The sequence below is a fragment of the Opisthocomus hoazin genome, chromosome 13 (genome assembly GCF_030867145.1).
Source record: "Opisthocomus hoazin isolate bOpiHoa1 chromosome 13, bOpiHoa1.hap1, whole genome shotgun sequence".
NCBI lineage: Eukaryota > Metazoa > Chordata > Aves > Opisthocomiformes > Opisthocomidae > Opisthocomus > Opisthocomus hoazin.
Genome location: NC_134426.1, coordinates 6,363,250 through 6,372,109, shown reverse-complemented (window position 1 = coordinate 6,372,109; position 8,860 = coordinate 6,363,250).

Genomic DNA, 8,860 nt, shown 5'->3' with positions numbered 1-8,860 from the left:
CATGGGCAGATGAGGCTGAGCAACAGCTTTCCAGGCTAGCTCTTTCTAGCTGCGAGCTATCTGCAGACGTTCGCATTTTTGGAGCAGGGCTGCCGGAGGCGCCTGGCACAGACCACCTAAGCTACGTTTGAAGTTTGAGGGGACAAAACAAGCAAGCAGTCCCAGTCTCTGTGCCTCTGTGCGAGCAGTGTCATGGGCAGATGAGGCTGAGCGACAGCTTTCCAGGCTAGCTATTTCTAGCTGCGAGCTATCTGCAGACGTTCGCATTTTCGGAGCAGGGCTCCCAGAGTCACCCAGCACAGACCACCTAAGCTATGTTTGAAGTTTGAGGGGACAAGACAAGCAAGCAGCCCCAGTCTCTGTGCCTCTGTGCGAGCAGTGCCATGGGCAGATGAGGCTGAGCAACAGCTTTCCAGGCTAGCTCTTTCTGCCTGCGAGCTATCTGCAGACGTTCGCATTTTTAGAGCAGGACTGCCGGAGGCGCCCGGCACGGAATACCAAATTTATGTTTGAGGTTTGAGGGGGCAAGACAAGCAAGCAACCCCAGTCTCTGTGCCTCTGTGCGAGCAGTGCCATGGGCAGATGAGGCTTAGCAACAACTTTCCAGGCTAGCTCTTTCTGGCTGCCAGCTATCTGCAAACGTTCGCATTTTCGGAGCAGGGCTGATGGAGGCGCCCGGCACAGAGCACCTAAGCTACGTTTGAAGTTTGAGGGGACAAGACAAGCAAGCAGCCCCAGTCTCTGTGCCTCTGTGCGAGCAGTGTCATGGGCAGATGAGGCTGAGCAACAGCTTTGCAGGCTAGCTCTTTCTGCCTGCGAGCTATCTGCAGATGTTCGCATTTTCAAAGCAGCGCTGCCGCAAGCACCCGGCACGGACCACCTAAGCTACGTTTGAAGTTTGAGGGGACAAGACAAGCAAGCAGCCCCAGTCTCTGTGCCTCTGTGCGAGCAGTGTCATGGGCAGATGAGGCTTAGCAACAACTTTCCAGGCTAGCTCTTTCTGGCTGCCAGCTATCTGCAAACGTTCGCATTTTCGGAGAAGGGCTGCTGGAGGCGCCCGGCACAGACCACCTAAGCTACGTATGAAGTTTGAGGGGGCAAGACAAGCAAGCAGCCTTAGTGTCTGTGTCTCTGTGCGAGCAGTGCCATGGGCAGATGAGGCTAAGCAACAGCTTTCCAGGCTAGCTCTTTCTGTCTACGAGCTATTTGCAGACGTTCGCATTTTCAGAGCAGGGCTGCCGGAGGCGCCCGGCACAGACCACCAAAGCTACGTATGAAGTTTGAGTTGACAAGACAAGCAAGCAGCCCCAGTCTCTGTGACTCTGTGCAAGCAGTGCCATGGGCAGATGAGGCTGAGCAACAGCTTTCCAGGCTAGCTCTTTCTGCCTGCGAGCTATCTGCAGACGTTCGCAATTTTGGAGCAGGGCTGCCGAAGGCGCCTGGCACAGACCACCTAAGCTACGTTTGAAGTTTGAGGGGACAAGACAAGCAAGCAGCCCCAGTCTCTGTGCCTCTGTGCGAGCAGTGCCATGGGCATATGAGGCTGAGCAACAGCTTTCCAGGCTAGCTCTTTCTGCATGCGACCTATCTACAGACGTTCGCATTTTCAGAGCAGGGCTGCCGGAGGATCCCGGCACAGACCACCAAAGCTACGTTTGAAGTTTGAGTTGACAAGACAAGCAAGCAGCCCCAGTCTCTGTGCCTCTCTGCGAGCAGTGCCATGGGCAGATGAGGCTGAGCAACAGCTTTGCAGGCTAGCTCTTTCTGCCTGCGAGCTACCTGCAGATGTTCGCATTTTCGGAGCAGCGCTTCCGCAAGCACCCTGCACGGACCACCTAAGCTACGTTTGAAGTTTGAGGGGACAAGACAAGCAAGCAGCCCCAGTCTCTGTGCCTCTGTGCGAACAGTGCCATGGGCAGATGAGGCTGAGCAACAGCTTTCCAGGCTAGCTCTTTCTAGCTGCGAGCTATCTGCAGACGTTCGCATTTTTGGAGCAGGGCTGCCGGAGGCGCCTGGCACAGACCACCTAAGCTACGTTTGAAGTTTGAGGGGACAAAACAAGCAAGCAGTCCCAGTCTCTGTGCCTCTGTGCGAGCAGTGTCATGGGCAGATGAGGCTGAGCGACAGCTTTCCAGGCTAGCTATTTCTAGCTGCGAGCTATCTGCAGACGTTTGCATTTTCGGAGCAGGGCTCCCAGAGTCACCCAGCACAGACCACCTAAGCTATGTTTGAAGTTTGAGGGGACAAGACAAGCAAGCAGCCCCAGTCTCTGTGCCTCTGTGCGAGCAGTGCCATGGGCAGATGAGGCTGAGCAACAGCTTTCCAGGCTAGCTCTTTCTGCCTGCGAGCTATCTGCAGACGTTCGCATTTTTAGAGCAGGACTGCCGGAGGCGCCCGGCACGGAATACCAAATTTATGTTTGAGGTTTGAGGGGGCAAGACAAGCAAGCAACCCCAGTCTCTGTGCCTCTGTGCGAGCAGTGCCATGGGCAGATGAGGCTTAGCAACAACTTTCCAGGCTAGCTCTTTCTGGCTGCCAGCTATCTGCAAACGATTGCATTTTCGGAGCAGGGCTGATGGAGGCGCCCGGCACAGAGCACCTAAGCTACGTTTGAAGTTTGAGGGGACAAGACAAGCAAGCAGCCCCAGTCTCTGTGCCTCTGTGCGAGCAGTGTCATGGGCAGATGAGGCTGAGCAACAGCTTTGCAGGCTAGCTCTTTCTGCCTGCGAGCTATCTGCAGATGTTCGCATTTTCAAAGCAGCGCTGCCGCAAGCACCCGGCACGGACCACCTAAGCTACGTTTGAAGTTTGAGGGGACAAGACAAGCAAGCAGCCCCAGTCTCTGTGCCTCTGTGCGAGCAGTGTCATGGGCAGATGAGGCTTAGCAACAACTTTCCAGGCTAGCTCTTTCTGGCTGCCAGCTATCTGCAAACGTTCGCATTTTCGGAGAAGGGCTGCTGGAGGCGCCCGGCACAGACCACCTAAGCTACGTATGAAGTTTGAGGGGACAAGACAAGCAAGCAGCCTTAGTGTCTGTGTCTCTGTGCGAGCAGTGCCATGGGCAGATGAGGCTAAGCAACAGCTTTCCAGGCTAGCTCTTTCTGCCTACGAGCTATTTGCAGACGTTCGCATTTTCAGAGCAGGGCTGCCGGAGGCGCCCGGCACAGACCACCTAAGCTACGTTTGAAGTTTGAGGGGACAAGACAAGCAAGCAGCCCCAGTCTCTGTGCCTCTGTGCGAGCAGTGCCATGGGCAGATGAGGCTGAGCAACAGCTTTCCAGGCTAGCTCTTTCTGCCTGCGAGCTATCTGCAGACGTTCGCAATTTTGGAGCAGGGCTGCCGGAGGCGCCTGTCACAGACCACCTAAGCTACGTTTGAGGTTTGAGGGGACAAGACAAGCAAGCAGCCCCAGTCTCTGTGCCTCTGTGCGAGCAGTGCCATGGGCAGATGAGGCTGAGCAACAGCTTTCCAGGCTAGCTCTTTCTGCATGCGACCTATCTACAGACGTTCGCATTTTCAGAGCAGGGCTGCCGGAGGATCCCGGCACAGACAACCAAAGCTACGTTTGAAGTTTGAGGGGACAAGACAAGCAAGCAGCCCCAGTCTCTGTGCCTCTGTGCGAGCAGTGCCATGGGCAGATGAGGCTGAGTAACAGCTTTCCAGGCTAGCTCTTTCTGCCTGCGAGCTATCTGCAGATGTTCCATTTTCGGAGCAGCGCTGCCGCAAGCACCCTGCACGGACTACCTAAGCTACGTTTGAAGTTTGAGGGGACAAGACAAGCAAGCAGCCCCAGTCTCTGTGCCTCTGTGCGAACAGTGCCATGGGCAGATGAGGCTGAGCAACAGCTTTCCAGGCTAGCTCTTTCTAGCTGCGAGCTATCTGCAGACGTTCGCATTTTTGGAGCAGGGCTGCCGGAGGCGCCTGGCACAGACGACCTAAGATACGTTTGAAGTTTGAGGGGACAAAACAAGCAAGCAGTCCCAGTCTCTGTGCCTCTGTGCGAGCACTGCCATGGGCAGATGAGGCTGAGCGACAGCTTTCCAGGCTAGCTATTTCTAGCTGCGAGCTATCTGCAGACGTTCGCATTTTCGGAGCAGGGCTCCCAGAGTCACCCAGCACAGACCACCTAAGCTATGTTTGAAGTTTGTGGGGACAAGACAAGCAAGCAGCCCCAGTCTCTGTGCCTCTGTGCGAGCAGTGCCATGGGCAGATGAGGCTGAGCAACAGCTTTCCAGGCTAGCTCTTTCAGGCTGCGAGCTATCTGCAGACGTTCGCATTTTCGGAGCAGGGCTGCCGGAGGCGCCCGGCACGGAATACCAAATTATTGTTTGAGGTCTGAGGGGGCAAGACAAGCAAGCAGCCCCAGTCTCTGTGCCTCTGTGCGAGCAGTGCCATGGGCAGATGAGGCTTAGCAACAACTTTCCAGGCTAGCTCTTTCTGGCTGCCAGCTATCTGCAAACGATTGCATTTTCGGAGCAGGGCTGATGGAGGCGCCCGGCACAGAGCACCTAAGCTACGTTTGAAGTTTGAGAGGACAAGACAAGCAAGCAGTCCCAGTCTCTGTGCCTCTGTGCGAGCAGTGTCATGGGCAGATGAGGCTGAGCAACAGCTTTGCAGGCTAGCTCTTTCTGCCTGCGAGCTATCTGCAGATGTTCGCATTTTCAAAGCAGCGCTGCCGCAAGCACCCGGCACGGACCACCTAAGCTACGTTTGAAGTTTGAGGGGACAAGACAAGCAAGCAGTCCCAGTCTCTGTGCCTCTGTGCGAGCAGTGCCATGGGCAGATGAGGCTGAGCAACAGCTTTCCAGGCTAGCTCTTTCTGCCTGCGAGCTATCTGCAGACGTTTGCATTTTCGGAGCAGGGCTGCCGGAGGCACCCGGCACGGACCACCTAAGCTACGTTTGAAGTTTGAGGGGACAAGACAAGCAAGCAGCCACAGTCTCTGTGCCTCTGTGCGAGCAGTGCCGTGGGCATATGAGGCTGAGCAACGGCTTTACAGGCTAGCTCTTTCTGCCTGTGAGCTATCTGCAGACGTTCCAATTTCGGAGCAGGGCTTCCGGAGGTTCTCGTCATGGACCACCTAAGCTACATTTGAAGTTTGAGGGGGCAAGACAAGCAGGCAGCCCCAGTCTCTGTGCCTCTGTGCGAGCAGTGCCAGGGGCAGATGAGGCTGAGCAACAGCTTTCCAGGCTAGCTCTTTCTGGCTGCCAGCTATCTGCAAACGTTCGCATTTTCGGAGAAGGGCTGCTGGAGGCGCCCGGCACAGACCACCTAAGCTACGTTTGAAGTTTGAGGGGGCAAGACAAGCAAGCAGCCTTAGTGTCTGTGTCTCTGTGCGAGCAGTGCCATGGGCAGATGAGGCTAAGCAACAGCTTTCCAGGCTAGCTCTTTCTGCCTACGAGCTATTTGCAGACGTTCGCATTTTCAGAGCAGGGCTGCCGGAGGCGCCCGGCACAGACCACCAAAGCTACGTATGAAGTTTGAGTTGACAAGACAAGCAAGCAGCCCCAGTCTCTGTGACTCTGTGCAAGCAGTGCCATGGGCAGATGAGGCTGAGCAACAGCTTTCCAGGCTAGCTCTTTCTGCCTGCGAGCTATCTGCAGACGTTCGCAATTTTGGAGCAGGGCTGCCGAAGGCGCCTGGCACAGACCACCTAAGCTACGTTTGAAGTTTGAGGGGACAAGACAAGCAAGCAGCCCCAGTCTCTGTGCCTCTGTGCGAGCAGTGCCATGGGCATATGAGGCTGAGCAACAGCTTTCCAGGCTAGCTCTTTCTGCATGCGACCTATCTACAGACGTTCGCATTTTCAGAGCAGGGCTGCCGGAGGATCCCGGCACAGACCACCAAAGCTACGTTTGAAGTTTGAGTTGACAAGACAAGCAAGCAGCCCCAGTCTCTGTGCCTCTCTGCGAGCAGTGCCATGGGCAGATGAGGCTGAGCAACCGCTTTGCAGGCTAGCTCTTTCTGCCTGCGAGCTACCTGCAGATGTTCGCATTTTCGGAGCAGCGCTTCCGCAAGCACCCTGCACGGACCACCTAAGCTACGTTTGAAGTTTGAGGGGACAAGACAAGCAAGCAGCCCCAGTCTCTGTGCCTCTGTGCGAACAGTGCCATGGGCAGATGAGGCTGAGCAACAGCTTTCCAGGCTAGCTCTTTCTAGCTGCGAGCTATCTGCAGACGTTCGCATTTTTGGAGCAGGGCTGCCGGAGGCGCCTGGCACAGACCACCTAAGCTACGTTTGAAGTTTGAGGGGACAAAACAAGCAAGCAGTCCCAGTCTCTGTGCCTCTGTGCGAGCAGTGTCATGGGCAGATGAGGCTGAGCGACAGCTTTCCAGGCTAGCTATTTCTAGCTGCGAGCTATCTGCAGACGTTCGCATTTTCGGAGCAGGGCTCCCAGAGTCACCCAGCACAGACCACCTAAGCTATGTTTGAAGTTTGAGGGGACAAGACAAGCAAGCAGCCCCAGTCTCTGTGCCTCTGTGCGAGCAGTGCCATGGGCAGATGAGGCTGAGCAACAGCTTTCCAGGCTAGTTCTTTCTGCCTGCGAGCTATCTGCAGACGTTCGCATTTTTAGAGCAGGACTGCCGGAGGCGCCCGGCACGGAATACCAAATTTATGTTTGAGGTTTGAGGGGGCAAGACAAGCAAGCAACCCCAGTCTCTGTGCCTCTGTGCGAGCAGTGCCATGGGCAGATGAGGCTTAGCAACAACTTTCCAGGCTAGCTCTTTCTGGCTGCCAGCTATCTGCAAACGATTGCATTTTCGGAGCAGGGCTGATGGAGGCGCCCGGCACAGAGCACCTAAGCTACGTTTGAAGTTTGAGGGGACAAGACAAGCAAGCAGCCCCAGTCTCTGTGCCTCTGTGCGAGCAGTGTCATGGGCAGATGAGGCTGAGCAACAGCTTTGCAGGCTAGCTCTTTCTGCCTGCGAGCTATCTGCAGATGTTCGCATTTTCAAAGCAGCGCTGCCGCAAGCACCCGGCACGGACCACCTAAGCTACGTTTGAAGTTTGAGGGGACAAGACAAGCAAGCAGCCCCAGTCTCTGTGCCTCTGTGCGAGCAGTGCCATGGGCAGATGAGGCTTAGCAACAACTTTCCAGGCTAGCTCTTTCTGGCTGCCAGCTATCTGCAAACGTTCGCATTTTCGGAGAAGGGCTGCTGGAGGCGCCCGGCACAGACCACCTAAGCTACGTATGAAGTTTGAGGGGACAAGACAAGCAAGCAGCCTTAGTGTCTGTGTCTCTGTGCGAGCAGTGCCATGGGCAGATGAGGCTAAGCAACAGCTTTCCAGGCTAGCTCTTTCTGCCTACGAGCTATTTGCAGACGTTCGCATTTTCAGAGCAGGGCTGCCGGAGGCGCCCGGCACAGACCACCAAAGCTACGTTTGAAGTTTGAGTTGACAAGACAAGCAAGCAGCCCCAGTCTCTGTGACTCTGTGCAAGCAGTGCCATGGGCAGATGAGGCTGAGCAACAGCTTTCCAGGCTAGCTCTTTCTGCCTGCGAGCTATCTGCAGACGTTCGCAATTTTGGAGCAGGGCTGCCGAAGGCGCCTGGCACAGACCACCTAAGCTACGTTTGAAGTTTGAGGGGACAAGACAAGCAAGCAGCCCCAGTCTCTGTGCCTCTGTGCGAGCAGTGCCATGGGCATATGAGGCTGAGCAACAGCTTTCCAGGCTAGCTCTTTCTGCATGCGACCTATCTACAGACGTTCGCATTTTCAGAGCAGGGCTGCCGGAGGATCCCGGCACAGACCACCAAAGCTACGTTTGAAGTTTGAGTTGACAAGACAAGCAAGCAGCCCCAGTCTCTGTGCCTCTCTGCGAGCAGTGCCATGGGCAGATGAGGCTGAGCAACCGCTTTGCAGGCTAGCTCTTTCTGCCTGCGAGCTACCTGCAGATGTTCGCATTTTCGGAGCAGCGCTGCCGCAAGCACCCTGCACGGACCACCTAAGCTACGTTTGAAGTTTGAGGGGACAAGACAAGCAAGTAGCCCCAGTCTCTGTGCCTCTGTGCGAACAGTGCCATGGGCAGATGAGGCTGAGCAACAGCTTTCCAGGCTAGCTCTTTCTAGCTGCGAGCTATCTGCAGACGTTCGCATTTTTGGAGCAGGGCTGCCGGAGGCGCCTGGCACAGACCACCTAAGCTACGTTTGAAGTTTGAGGGGACAAAACAAGCAAGCAGTCCCAGTCTCTGTGCCTCTGTGCGAGCAGTGTCATGGGCAGATGAGGCTGAGCGACAGCTTTCCAGGCTAGCTATTTCTAGCTGCGAGCTATCTGCAGACGTTCGCATTTTCGGAGCAGGGCTCCCAGAGTCACCCAGCACAGACCACCTAAGCTATGTTTGAAGTTTGAGGGGACAAGACAAGCAAGCAGCCCCAGTCTCTGTGCCTCTGTGCGAGCAGTGCCATGGGCAGATGAGGCTGAGCAACAGCTTTCCAGGCTAGCTCTTTCTGCCTGCGATCTATCTGCAGACGTTCGCATTTTTAGAGCAGGACTGCCGGAGGCGCCCGGCACGGAATACCAAATTTATGTTTGAGGTTTGAGGGGGCAAGACAAGCAAGCAACCCCAGTCTCTGTGCCTCTGTGCGAGCAGTGCCATGGGCAGATGAGGCTTAGCAACAACTTTCCAGGCTAGCTCTTTCTGGCTGCCAGCTATCTGCAAACGATTGCATTTTCGGAGCAGGGCTGATGGAGGCGCCCGGCACAGAGCACCTAAGCTACGTTTGAAGTTTGAGGGGACAAGACAAGCAAGCAGCCCCAGTCTCTGTGCCTCTGTGCGAGCAGTGTCATGGGCAGATGAGGCTGAGCAACAGCTTTGCAGGCTAGCTCTTTCTGCCTGCGAGCTATCTGCAGATGTTCGCAT